The sequence below is a fragment of the Octopus bimaculoides genome, chromosome 4 (genome assembly GCF_046866305.1).
Source record: "Octopus bimaculoides isolate indiv1 chromosome 4, ASM4686630v1, whole genome shotgun sequence".
In the NCBI taxonomy this organism is placed as follows: Eukaryota; Metazoa; Mollusca; class Cephalopoda; order Octopoda; family Octopodidae; genus Octopus; species Octopus bimaculoides.
In genome coordinates this window covers 40,038,714-40,053,488 of record NC_142931.1, presented here as the reverse complement: position 1 = coordinate 40,053,488, position 14,775 = coordinate 40,038,714, and the positions used below count along the sequence as shown (strand labels likewise).

At 35.2% G+C, this 14,775-nt stretch overlaps 1 protein-coding gene across 2 annotated transcripts in view; it reads left to right on the top strand.

The window, feature by feature from the left end:
• The first annotated feature begins 789 nt into the window (after nt 1-789).
• Nucleotides 790-14,775, top strand: part of LOC149136025 (uncharacterized) — a 52,601-nt gene continuing 38,615 nt past the window's right edge. Inside the window, exons 1-2 of one of the 2 annotated variants that reach the window (XM_089350622.1) lie at nt 790-809; nt 5,925-6,375. The gene's annotated coding sequence lies outside the window, so the exon portion shown is untranslated. Of the gene's footprint in view, nt 810-5,895; nt 6,376-14,775 lie in introns of those variants that run through there. The other variant, XM_089350623.1, reaches the window with a different exon arrangement.

The window sequence follows — 14,775 nt, the reverse complement described above, 5'->3', positions numbered from 1 at the left end:
TTCTGAGTTCAAACTCCGCCGACATCGACTTTATCTTTCATTCTTTCGGGGTCAATTAAATAAGTACCAGTTACGCACTGGGGACGATGTCATCGACTTAAACCCTTTGTCTTCCCTCGTTTGTCCCCTCGATGTTTAACCCCCTTGTGGGCAATAAAGAAATAAATATTCTAACGAATCAGGACATCGGGCGATTGCTGAACATTCCGCTACACACCTCTTAAAAGTCGTTAGACACCACTTAAAAATGGTTTAAATCCCGCTGCACACCACTTAAAATTAATTTAAATATATGTACCCAGTACATATATTTTATCGATGTCTTTAAACTCTATGTGTGAGTGTGTGTGTGTGTGTGTGTGTGTGTGTGTGTGTGTGTGTGTGTGTGTGTGTGTGTGTGTGTCTATGCAAATTATATATTTTCCACATTTATGCACAAATCTGAAGAAATCTGAGATTCAATATTGTAAGTATTGATCATTATGGATGTTTAGCTGAAATAAACCGCCCTTGTCCATATGTTTATATTAAAGTAGGTTCCGATAAAGCTATGCAAGTATAAAGTGCTGTTGTTTTATTGAATATGTGTTTCCTCTGTCAGTATTTAAGAAATATTGAAATCTTTATAAGTCAAAATGTTGGCGAGTAACGCTCTAATAGTTGCATTACTGTGTGTCCTTTCTGCAACCAGCTGTTCAAACTATGCTATTGACCACCAAAAACAACCATTTATTTAGAATTCTGACAAAGGCAATCATTGTGTGTAGAACTCACAATACTTTAGACTCCTCTTTTTCTCCAGAAACTAGGTATGTATTGCACGTTTTATTGCTTAGTTTTGATTAATATAAAACTTAGAAAAGAATAATATTTGAAAAAAAAGTGGCTCAAAGAGTAAAGTGAAATTGTCCTGATGTTAGATTGTTTTACACGCAAATTAAATTCTACCAACTACACCTTATTCAGTATTATGTATGCAACACTAACGTATCTTCCTTACATACATCGTATGTATGTATGTATGTATGTATGTATGTATGCATGTATGTATGTATGCATGTATGTATGCATGCATGTATGCATCATGCATGTATGTGTATATGTGTGTATGTATGTATATTCTATTCTATTATTAATTATTTCAAGTCTTCCAGTAAGGAAAGAACTAGTTTGTTACAAAAAATACATATCTCCATCGTTGAAATTAGATAATTAAAATAAATTCACATTTTTAACTTGAGAATGGTCTTGCATATAAAAGTATGCAAGACCATTTTCAAGTTCAAAATGTTCTATTTATAGAATGTATTTGTAATATACGTATTAGCTGATAGATTTCATTTTCTGAAAACCCTTGCTTATCGAGATTGTCACTTAAGCATTTACTCAAAAAATCAGGTGCAGCAATTATTATTGATACAAATGTGAATTTATAGTATGGGCATAGAAGCTGCAGTTTTCGAAGCAGTTGTCCGTAATCATTCACTTTCTCTTTGATTCTCGAAGAGACATTCATATCATCAGAGCAGCTGACTTTAATGATGGTACATATTTTTTCTTGACTTTTTCAAACAGCAATATCCAGCCTGTTCTGTTTGTACTTAGTAGAAGTTTTGATGGGAATGTTTCGCCAGTATTCTTTGAGTGAATGTGTATGTATGTATTCAATAACGGGTGGGTTTTCTATATGCATGCTTTTCTGTATGTATGTATGTATGTATGTATGTATGTATGTATGTATGTATGCATGCATGTATGTATGTATGTATGTATGTATGTATGTATGTATGTATGTATTATGTATATTTTGTGTGCTGTGCGTGTGTGTGTGTGTGTTTGTGTGTGTATGTGTGTGCGTGCGTGCGTATGCATGCATAATCATACACATTCATTTCCAAGATCTTTTTTAAGATCTTTTTATTCGAACAGTCATTTTTCATGACAGTCCTTTGCAAGATATGCTCCATGATATATATATATATATATATATATATATATATATATATATATATATATATATATATATAGCTTTTGTAATTTCTTATTTGTATCAAATCTTTCGACCTTTTGTTCAATCTTGCATATTCGCTGCATCATTTCTCAAATTATACAGACAAGAAGAATCCAAAAATGAAAAACTTACCAAATTACTCGTAGCTTGGATTATTTCGAGATCACAGACGGAGAATTCCAAATCATGTTACAATTTCATTTTGATGTCTTTGGTTAGGTCAAACCTTGAATAAAGTCATTAAAAACCCTACTGGCTTCATATGAATTTCGAGTTCAGGGACATATTTTCTACTGCTTCCAAGTTTCATTTAAGTTGTGTGTAGATAGGTTTTTTGGAAATATATGTAAGAATGGTGATATCGTAAAACTTTTTTGCGATTCTAATCTTCATTGTATTTGAGTGTGCATCCGTGTATGTATGTCTGCGAATGTATTTGTGATTATTTAAAAGCAGTTTTGAGAATGGCAACGGAACGTTTACTGATTGGCTGACTCAAAGAGTAAAGTGAGATTGTCATGGTTTTCGATTGTTTCACGCGCAAGTTAAATTCTACCAACTATACCTTATTCGGTTTTATGTATACAACACTCACGTATCTCCCTTACGGGGTAAAACATGCATTTATGTATGTATGTATGTATGTATGTATGTATGTATGTATGTATGTATGTATGTATGTATGCATGTTTGTATGTATGTATATATGCATGTATGTATGTGCAAATTTGTATGTTTTATGTATGTATTCTCATGCATATAGCTGCATATATATCTAGACATGCTCATATATATTTAAATGATAAACTTCTGGAAAGTTTTACAGATTTTTATAGTTCCAGTGATGGATTGGATCTGTAGACTTCGAATTAGCTTTCTCCTTTCTGGTTCTGAGAAGCCTAATTTCCCAAAATTGCTATTTAGGCAGTGTGTTACATATCCCAGGGCCCCAATAATTACAGATATAAACCTGAACTTGTAATCTGGATAGAGTAACTACAAATTTCTCAATACTTCAGCGTAGATGTTCTCATTTTCACAGATCCTCAGCTTTATGTTAACATCCAGTGGGCAGCTAATTTCCACAACTGTGCCCAGTTTCTTTTCTCTATCCCAAATCATTATATCAGGTCTGTTGTGCTTACATTTTATTGAGATCTTCACTGGTACATTACATCAGCATTCCTTTTTATTATGAGTGGCTATGGCTTCTACCGTATTATGGGTTTATATTTCTTTGTCCTCGGGATTATCCTTCCGACGGATATCATTATAGAGTATCCTAGCTACAACGTCATGTCTCCTCGGTAGATAACTGCTTATGATGTGTGTGATATCTTCAGTGTGAACTCTTCAAAGTCTGGATCTGTTGTCACATTTTACGGCTTTTTCTGCATCTCCATCCCTTTTGTGCATCAGGTACTTGGTTGATATTTCCTGTTCCTGGATTGCAAACTCGTACCATTTAAAGTGGGATGTAGTAATGCGTCTATTCGTCCATGATAAACTGCTTTGATGATCGATGTTATTATTATCACATAGCTTTCTACTAACATATCCATGCATAGTCTTCTGGTGATATAGGCTCATCCTTCCATCTGATGATATGTTGCGGTAGAGTCGTGCGACTTCTATGTATGTATGTATGTATGTATGTATGTATGTATGTATGTATGTATGTATGTATGTATGAATGTATGTATGTATGTATGTATGTATGTATGTATGTGTGTGTATGCATGTGAGTATGTATGTATATATGTATATATGTATGTATGTGTGTATGTGTGTATGTATGTATGTATATTCTGTTCTATTTTTAATTATTTCAACTCTTCCAGTAAGGAAGGAACTAGGTTCTAACAAAAATACATATCCTCATTGTTGAAATTAGATATAGAATGTATTTGTAATGTACGTGTTAGCTGATTGATTTCGTTTTCTGAAAACCCTTGCTTATCGAGATTGTCACTGAGGCACTTACTCAAAAAATCAAGTGTATCAATTATTATTAAATGGGAAAATGCGAGTAAGAGAAATAATATTCTTAAGATTATAAACCTGGAGAATTACAGGACAAGTTATTACACTTGAAAAAGTTCTGGACAGCTTATTACATCTGGTAAAGTACAGAAGAAAAAGATCTTGTCACCGGGGCATGTTATGTCGATAATCATACAATGTTCGGTTTCCTATGTTTGGTGGGGTGATCGCACTGGATCATTACATTACACAGGTCATAGAGCGGCTAGGATCCCATATCAACGTGAGCGGACGCTGCAAGCAATGTTTAGCTGAGCGAGCAAAGATCCTCAAACATTCCCTGAAACCAGGATTATTAAATTCCCGACGTGAGATTTATGGTTACTGCCTCCATTTATGGTTCCTGCCTCCATTTCAAACACTACTTGCTATTTCCTCTATTTCTGAAGAAGAGCTTGGCTCGAAACGTTAAATCCTCTTTCCTTCCTTTCCTGAGCGTCTGATAATTCAGTACTTGTACCACGTCCACGCGTTATTCTCACTTCTTGTTTGTTCTTCTTTGTTTGGATTCACTGTATATATATATATATATATATATATATATATATATATATATATAATTATATAGATATAATTATAATTAAGGGTACTGAGAAACAGTACCTACATGCTAGAGATAGATGCTAAATGACTCTAAAACCACTTCAATTTACACTCCATTAGCACAGGCTGAAAGCGAGGAAAATGAATAAAAAGATTTAAAGGTTTTAGAGTCATATGTATGCATGTGCAATGTATTTATTCACTCCGATCATTATATTTACTGCAGTATTAGTTTGATCAAATACGCACGTGGTTGAGATTAATAATCGGACTTGCCTCGTATATACGTGTAAACATATGTATTATTCGTATATATACGCATGTATTTGTATGAGTATGTATATACATTTGCATTTATGTACTTTTGGTATTTTTTACTGGTGACGGTAAAGTAATTGTATTACTAAACCAGAAATCGGACGATCTAGAATTAACGTCAAATATAGAGTCATTTGACGTCTATCTCTGGCATAGAAGTGCTGTTTCTCAGTAGCCTTAATTATATTTATATCTACATATATATATAATTATATCTACACACACACACACACACACACACACACACACACACACACACACACACACACACACACACACACACATAGTAGCTGCTTTCTCGTATGCAAGCAAACCCATTGCTAGAAAGGATCACCGAAATGAGTCATTAATGATACAATGTGGGACCTTGTATGACTCTTGAGACCAGTGAAAGATTTGCACATTCTATTACATAACCCACAGCTGCGCTTGCTGGCAGAAGGAACAGGTGCCACAGTATGAACTTTTTTGACATGCCTTTTCAATACTCCTACTGAAAGGCACACCCTTCCACTGGTTGCACATGTTCTGCTGTGAACAATAGCCATATCACAATTTACAATGGATCTAATCCCGAGAGTTCTCTGATAGCTGACCAGGTTTGCACGACTCAAGCATTTCCTCCCACAAATCATACACATAAAAAATAGTGGCTAGCTAAGGGGACAGATATATAAGAGAGAGCGAGGGGGGGAGACAGACAGAAAGAGAGAGAGAAAGAGAGAAAGAAAGAGAGAAAGAGAAAGAAGTGTGGGTGTGTAAGGGTGTGGGGAGGGTGCGCGCGGGGGTGAGAGAGAGCGAGTGAGAGAGAGAGAGAGAGAGAGAGAGAAAGAAAGAGAGCGAGAGAGAGAGAAAGAAAGAGAGCGAGAGAGAGAGAAAGAAAGAGAGCGAGAGAGAGAGAGCGAGTGAGAGAGAGAAATTGATTATCAATAAGTGCGCGTGTGTAGCACGATCCTCTAAATCCCATTCCTTTGCCCATCACTTCAGCTTTGTCTTTTCTATATTTCAGCTCAAACATTTGTCGGATCATTTAAAATGCTGGTAGTAGTGTCATTGTGACAAATAAATGATATTGATTGCCCAAAGCCAATACCAGAAATAAAAAAAAACTGTATATACAACTTTTTAAAGAAAAAAAATGCTAGCCGTTGAAGAGGAGGACTGAATTATCATAACTTTCTCATTTTCTGTCATGTAAACACTAATCGTTAAACAAAAATGAATAATGAACCATTTCTCTCATAGAAAGAAAAATAAGGACTACTGTAATGCAAGCTCTCTGTATTATAACATAAACTGAAGCCACTTCGGAAAAGAAAACTTTCCATCAGATGAAATTGAATATTTATACCTTTCCCACTGTTTACTTTGTTTTACTCTTATTACCTTACAAAATACCAGACAATATCTTGGACAAAGTTAAACGAACAACTTCATGCTGAGATTCAATAACTTTCGCCGTGAGTAATTTTATTTCAACGAAATTTAATTTGTCTTATTTTAACCTCTAAAAAAATACAGTAGATATTTTCATATTTTGCAGAACAAAATATACATGAATTAATTATTCTATTTTACAAAAAAAAAAAAAGAGAAAAAAAAACATAATAATAACCCTTTCTACTATAGGCACAAGGTCTGAAATTTGGTGGGAGGGGGGGCCAGTCGATTACATCGACCCCAGTACACAAGTGATACTTAATTTATCGACCCCAAAGGATGAAAGCAAAGTCGACCTCGGCGGAATTTGAACTCAGAACGTAGCGACGGGAGAAATACCGTTAAGTATTTCGCTCAGCGCGTAAACAATTCTGCTAGCTCACCGTCTTCATAATAATAATATTAATTGTTGTATCCTTTTACTTGTTTCAGTCATTTGACTGCGGCCATGCTGGAGCATCACCTTTAGTCGAGCAAATCGACCCCAGTACTTATTCTTTGTAAGCCTAGAACTTATTCTATCGTTCTCTTTTGCCGAATCGCTAACTTACGGAGACGTAAACACATCAGCATCGGTTTTCAAGCAATGTTGGGGGAACAAACACACACACACACACACACACACACACACACACACACACACACATATATATATACGACGGGCTTCTTTCAGTTTCCATCTATTAAATCCACTCACAAAGCTTTGGTCGGCCCGAGGCTACAGTAGAAGACACTTGCCCAAGGTGCCACACAGTGTGACTGAACCCGGAACCATGTGGTTGGTAAGCTACTAACCACACAGCTACTCCTGCGCCTAAATAATAATAATAATAATAATAATAATAATAATAATCTTTTCTACTTTAGGCACCAGGTCCGAAATTTTTTTTTTTTTTTGTGGGGCAGTCGATTAGATCGATCCCAGTACGCAACTGGTTCTTAATTTATCGACCCCGAAAGAATGAAAGGCAAAGTCGACCTCGGCGGAATTTGAACCTCAGAACGTAACGACGGACGAAATACCGCTGGCGTGCAAACAATTCTGCCAGTTCACCGCCTTAATAATAATAATAATAATAATAATAATAATAATAATAATAATAATAATAACATACAGAAAATTGCACTACTGGGCACAGCACACATCCTACGCAAAACACTTTCAATACAGTAACCATAAGAGCACCACAGCAAACCACAGCACATACCCAAGGCGCACAGAGCTGCGCTCGGTAGTGAAGTGAAAGCACGTTATAAAAATAAAACTACTGAACAATAATAATAACGATAATAAGGAATGCGAAGCCCCATAGTTGATTTCCTTCTCACCATCTGCCGAACCTATTGACAGACCTGTGTAATTTGGTCTATTCACCAAGCTGCTTCTCCTTCTCATTCTTTCTCCTCCAGCCCTGACATATTTATGATTATCTCAAGTACAAAACAAAAGTGGAAACTAAGACAACATTTAATTATACCACATAGTAGTAGTCTCGAGACGGTTACAATACCAATGATTGTAGGAGCACTTGGAATGATAAAAAAGGAACTGAAAAATTATTTAAGAATGATCCCTGGATTACCATCCATGTAGGGAGTGCAAAAGAATGTATTAATTGGTACGTCACACGTATTGCAAAGAGCATTGTCGCTATGAATTTTCTTTCCTTTCTTACCCTTTATTTTCTTTGTTTACTTTTATATTTTATATTTTTTCCTATTTCTCTTCCGCCTTTTCCTGTCACATAACTTTGTAAATGAACAATCTGGTGTGATTATTTTAATGGCCTACAAATGTATGCAGTGCGTTTCTCTGTCCTAGGTGTTAGGGAGGTAATCGGCAACAAAAAGGAAAAGGAACTGAAAGAAGACGATAATAATAATAATAATAATAATAATAATAATAATAATAATAATAATAATAATAATAATGATAATAATAATAATAATAATGATAATAATTAACGGAACCCTTAACAAAACCAAGTAAAAGAACGACAGATGGATAATCATAAATACTACAAAATAGTTAATTTAGGAGTTACACACACACACACACACACACTACTATGCAGCACCTCTCCAAAAACATACAAGAATAAACTCATACTGTAAATACCCAACAAAATGAACAAAACCCATGTGCCATAGAAGGCCGATATCCGACAGAAAAACACAACCTGCACTACAAAAACAACACCCATTATAAAATCTTAAACAACAGAAAACTTAAACAAAACCTCATAACAAAACGTACTGATACAATACAATATCCCCGTCCCACATAAAATGCAGCACACACCACTCCACCAGCACAAAGGTGTAATAAATGGTGCAATAGAAAGTTGCTTGAAACTTTCAGATGTCGAGAAATGATAGCGCTGATGACGATGGTGACGAACGTTACCTTACCCCAGTTTATGGGGGATTGGAGTTTCCGAAGAATTCTGATTGTAACTGCGAAAATGAAGCTGGACCTTTAAGGGGTGGCCTCTCGCTCGGCAGTGGTTCAGTAAAGATGCAGACTGACCACAGCTGTCATCCCAATACACCAGTAGCAGTTAATAGAGCAAGAAGGAGGAGGAAGTGAACCGGCGAAGAAAACAAGATAGTGATACAGTTCTACTTAGAAAATGAACCTAAAAGAAAGGGCTATGGAAAACGGATGTTAACACTTTGGATAGAGAAGGGTATGTTTAAAGTGACTGAGCAGAGATTAGTTGATTAAGCAAATGCTATTAGGAGAAGAAAGTGGATGACAGAATTGGAGGCAGAAGAGATCATAAGAGAACAAAAAGGAAACACCAGGTAGCGAGAAAGAAAAACAACCACATAGGAGCTACAGCTCAAACCAAAGAAGAACCTAAAGGAAAAGATAATAATAGCGCTACCAGTAAGGAAGGGGAAACTGGCACCAGCGACTCTAGTGATTTAAGATACATACATACATACATACATACATACATACATACATACATACATACATACATCATTTATCACTCATTTATTAATTGTTTTACATACATACATACATATATGTATGTGAACAGACACAGAAGTAAACTTCTTACACACGCAAGATAAAGATCAGTCAATACTTCTGTCGTTGAGTGAGTGTCTCTCATGTTTGGTAGCTATAGTGACAGCTATAATTTCTAAGAGAAATTAGTTTTAGAATGAAGAAAATTCACTCATTCGGAAATTCAAAATAATGATTTAGAATATATTCTAAGTGTGCTTTCCTGGTGAATAATTTTATAATTATTATAAATAGTTTTGAATTAATTAAAATTACAACCTTAATCAAAAAGATATTTATTAACAACAATGAAAATTGATTCTCAAAAGGGGTAAGTGAGAGAATTCATAGTTTCAATCGACCAAAACCAAAATTTAATTACACACTGACTAATAAATGCTATTTTGTGATTACATTCCTAATTAAAATGAGTAAAATATAACTACTTAATCATCAGTGGAATAGCTAAAGCTTATGTTGCCTGGAGAAGCTCTTCAGTTTTCCCTTACACCTAGCCCGGAGCAATACAGCCTATGCAGGTTTATACAGCAGGCCAAACAGTACCGCCTACATAAAAGCGTCACCGAGGCGGATCACAGCCCCCGCACCTTACCCCTAGCTATGTTACTGACAATCATAACAAATGTTATTAGAAAGAATCCAGAACGTTTAACAGCCATAAGAAGGAAAAGAGAAACTACCTTTGCGAACAGACTCAACATTATAAGTAAGTTCCACCCGTGGTAAAACATCAAAATGGGTTGTTCAAATAATTTTACAGATGATATTTCATCATCAAATAATATCAACAGCAAGCTTAATCTCCCTCTTTTAAACACTCATAGGCGACCCATCCTCTATGTGGTTGTTTAGTATTCTAGAAATAGCAGGGATCACGTGGGCCTAAAAAGTATGTTTTGAACATAATTGTAATTAAATCATCAAAGTGTATGAGGAAACAAAGCTAACATATATGAAATATTCCCCACCCATATTTTTCACATTGAATTTCAATATAACTGTAATCTACACCATCTGAAAAGTATTTATAGAAAATTTAAAATGTAGGAAAATACTAATTTTTCTGAAAGTTATGAGAAAACAAAATCACGGCGCGTGAATTATCCGAAACTCCTCTCCTCTCCCTTCCCCCAAATTATTCACAACAAATTTCGATATAATCATAATCAACAACTATCTGAAATGTATTTGTAGAAAATTTCATTAACAAAAATCCATTTCTATGAGCAATGTCCACAGAGCACTGTAGTTGCGCCTTAAATTTATTTACTGAGCGAGTAAGTACAATTAGGTAAATAAGGGATACAAAGGAAAGTAATACGTAATATCGAATAGTTACACAAATTGGAAAGCAATTGTGTAAATGTAATACGACGAGGAAACCGCCCGGAGGCGGCGTAGATAAGAATAAAGTAATATATTAGTATGGTATGTATTCACCACAAATTATGGTGATTATTGTATGATAGGTGGTTGTGCAATATGAGTTACTTGAAGGAAGAATGGTGTTATCTTCTGTCTTATGGATTAACAGTAGCAGCATTTGCTGCAGGTATGAAGATCTTCAAAGTCATTTGGCGTTTACAGCGCACCATCTTTTTATACAGTTCATTATAGGAACTGAGAACTCCTCTTGTAATTTCTGTTGCAGTCACGAAATGGATCGCTATCTACAAAGTGATGTGCAGATCTTCCTTTATAAATGTCAAACCTGTAGCTGCACTCCTTACAATCAACAGTAACGGAGTGGATATAGCTTTTCAATTCTGTTCTTGCCCTGCAACTTTTCTTGTTCTAACATTCAATATTTTATCACTTGACAGGCTTTCTCTAAGAAACCCCAGCAACTTAACCACATCATCTTCTGGTTTCTTCAAAACCTACATAATTTGCCGATATCACAATACCTTGTTCAACTTTATGCAGAATTTCTGCGGATAGAAAGCATGTAAAGTCACGAAAATATTTAAAACAAATGTTTCATTAACACCTTCTATAAGTGAGGATTTCACTTTATCCCATGACTTGACAACATATCCATTGCATCTATAATGTCGAACTATTTCCAGGAGTCGCTAAGTGTAAATGTATCCTCCCAATCAATTGTTCTTATATGAGTTATTTCAAAGTTCTCAGATAATGTACCTTGCAGATAGCTATCACACCTTGATTCATTGGTTGGAGCAAAGAAATTGTATTGTTGAGTCATATTCTACACTCACATTTTCAGAAAAATCGCTTTAAGTACGCTGGATCGCTTGGTACATTGTCTGAAAGGAGTAAAGAAATATTATACCTGGTACTGCACCTTCCAACAGCAGGACAAAGAAGAAAAATATGAGAAAATTCTGCTTGGTTAAAAACCTTTTCTAACCAGGTTCAAAGTTATCTAAGCATTCTTATTTGAGCGTCAAATCATAGATTAATTAAACTTAGCATATCACTTGAAAGCTCTTGGATTTAGGGAATATTTGACAAAAAGGAGTTTTAATTTGATATCACCTGTAGTATTTTCTCCGACAAGAAACGTCAGACGATTTTTGGAAAACTGATGCTGATTTTTCTTCGCTAGGAATGTAACTATTATTGTGTACGCGCTTCCAAAACAAGCTGGTTTATCAGCATTGCACATTTATTCTGGTATATTATGTCCTCATTCAGCAATAATTTTCTTCAGTTCCTCAGAATAATTGTAACCACTCCTGTATCAGTACTGACAGCTTTATGAACCATTTCAATTTTGTGCCTATTAAGAAACTGCTTAAACTTTTCAAGTTAATCTTTACTAGCAAGAAAAGTTTTTGCATCAGAAGTTGCACTTTCCGCAAATTATCAAACAAAAATTAAGTAAAATCTTAATGTTTGAATAATGACTGAACCCGGAACCACATGGTTCCGGGTTCAGTCCCACTGCGTGGCATCTTGGGCAAGTGTCTTCTACTATAACCTCGGGGCGACCAAAGCCTTGTGAGTGGATTTGGTAGACGGAAACTGAAAGAAGCCCGTCGTATATATATATATATATATATATATATATATATATATATATATATATATATATATATATGTGTGTGTGTGTGTGTGTGTGTGTGTGTGTGTTTGTCCTCTAGCATTGCTTGACAACCGATGCTGATGTGTTTATGTCCCCGTCACTTAGCAGTTCGGCAAAAGAGACAGATAGAATAAGTCCCGGGGTCGATTTGCTCGACTAAAGGTGGTGCTCCAACATGACCGCAGTCAAATGATTGAAACAAGTAAAAGAGTAGCAATTTGAGTGTCTTCTTTCAGTTGTGATTAAGACTCTTGAAAAATATTGTGCAATATAGCTGTCTTGTGCAAGTATTCCTGGTATAGCCTTTTCACTGGCATCAATTGTTAAGATAATCTTTTCTGACGTCATAAACCTGGAGCACTGGTTTTGATACTAACATAAGTTTTATATCTTCAAATGACTTGTTTTGTTGGATACCTCACAAAATGGGACTCAACGTGGTGTTAGTGTTGACATGTGATATCAATAATGATCAATCTATCTCCCATAGAAATTAGCAAGTCCAGTAAATGGTTCTATTTATTTTTAGCTTATAATAATTTTAGATTCATAATCCTCATTACTAATCGATAATCTACTATACTCTCCTTTGTCAATTTATATCCTCAAAAAGACACTTCATCAGTCACTTTGTTCGATTGATCATCCTGTCTTTGTTCGATTGATTATCCTGTCTGATAAATCCAATATTTTTTATGATAACTCCTACTCTCAACTGTCAAACGTTTTAGCACCACTACACCATACTATAAATAATATTATTAAAGTAATTTTCACTATGTCTGATTACTCCTTGTAATATAGCGCTAAATTTATTTCCTTTGGAAGAATGTCCTTCTTAAAAGACTCATTTAATGTATTAATTGTTGTTATACTTCTCTTGCTTTAGAATATATTTCTAGTTAATGATATACTTCCCTTAAAAACAATTTAACAAAATAATTTATCTCAGAAAGAGAATGTTGCATAAGAATCTGAATGTTTTTTTTTATCTATACGTTAGCATTTATCTCCACTAAGGGGAATCTTTTCTAAAAGACAATCATTAATTAGTTTTTAAGTTTTATGACAAATGGTTTTAAGAACAATAAACTTGCTTCAAAATAACTTGACCTGGTATTTCCTTTGAGAAGAATGCTAATTTTAAATTGTTCTGAGATTTCAGTCTTCAAAGTAAACCATTGATAGTCATAAGGAAGAGCTCAGGATTACTTTGGTGCTCAGAATAAGGAGTCGTGTGCCAGCAGATACAGTTGTTAACCATACCTATGGCAGCATCATCTCACTCAACGCAGCATTCCTTTAAGTTTCAGTTTGCAGTTAAAGCAGAATGCCTAAAGTGGGGTTTCATATCAACCAAAAAAGGTTCAACGTCTTTTTTTTTTTTTTAGGGTGAGCCATGACACAGTTGTAAGTACTATCAGTGTGGTGGATGATTTCTGGAACCCTAATGTCTGGATCTTATTTCGTTGAAAGAATCAATGCTTAGGAAGGGTAATTACCGTGGAAGGCGTTGCATGACTTGAAAAATATATGGCGAATTGAGTACAAGCAAGAATATTAAGCGCAACCTCGTCGTGGAAACTATCTTACTGCATGGGGAGAGGAGTGACTATTAACTACTGGACACGAGAAATAACTGGACGGGTGCTATAGCCTGGATGCTTCGGGGGTAGAAAGCACGAGCAGTACTGACCTCTAAGCTGGTCTTCTGATTGTGACAACAACATTTCGATGAAAGAGAATGACGCTTGCCAGCTATAACGTGCAGTATCTTGATCTCAACGTTTCAAGATTTGTCCTCTGAGATCCCATACATGTTAAAATTACGGTACTTGGAAGCTAACATTTGTGGATGTGTTAAAGAAAGACAATGGCTATCCCACTTCTGGAGAGCTTCTCTTTGGTATGTTGGAGCTAGACATGATTTCGAGAGTCTGACTTGAAAAGTAGATCAACAGCCATTGTATCCGTACCAAGCAATTCATTGTGTTAATTACATTCATCAACAATAACACATCTATCAGTTTCCATTTATGTATCAGACTTAACCAAAATTTCAACGAGCGGTTCATGAAGCTGTTTTAGTTTGAGATCACACCAATTAAAAGTTGTTTTATTCATATCTATCTAGATATTCTGAGTTATCACAGTAAAATGACTGGCAGTGTAAGCTTACATCTTAATATAAAGGGTATTAAGTTTTACATTGATTATTGCAGATTCTCAATGTCAATTTTATAAGCACTTGCACAATATTCATTTTCAATTCCATCAAACAATTTTGTTGTTTGACGTGGTGCCTGAAATTGATTCATTTCTCCCATT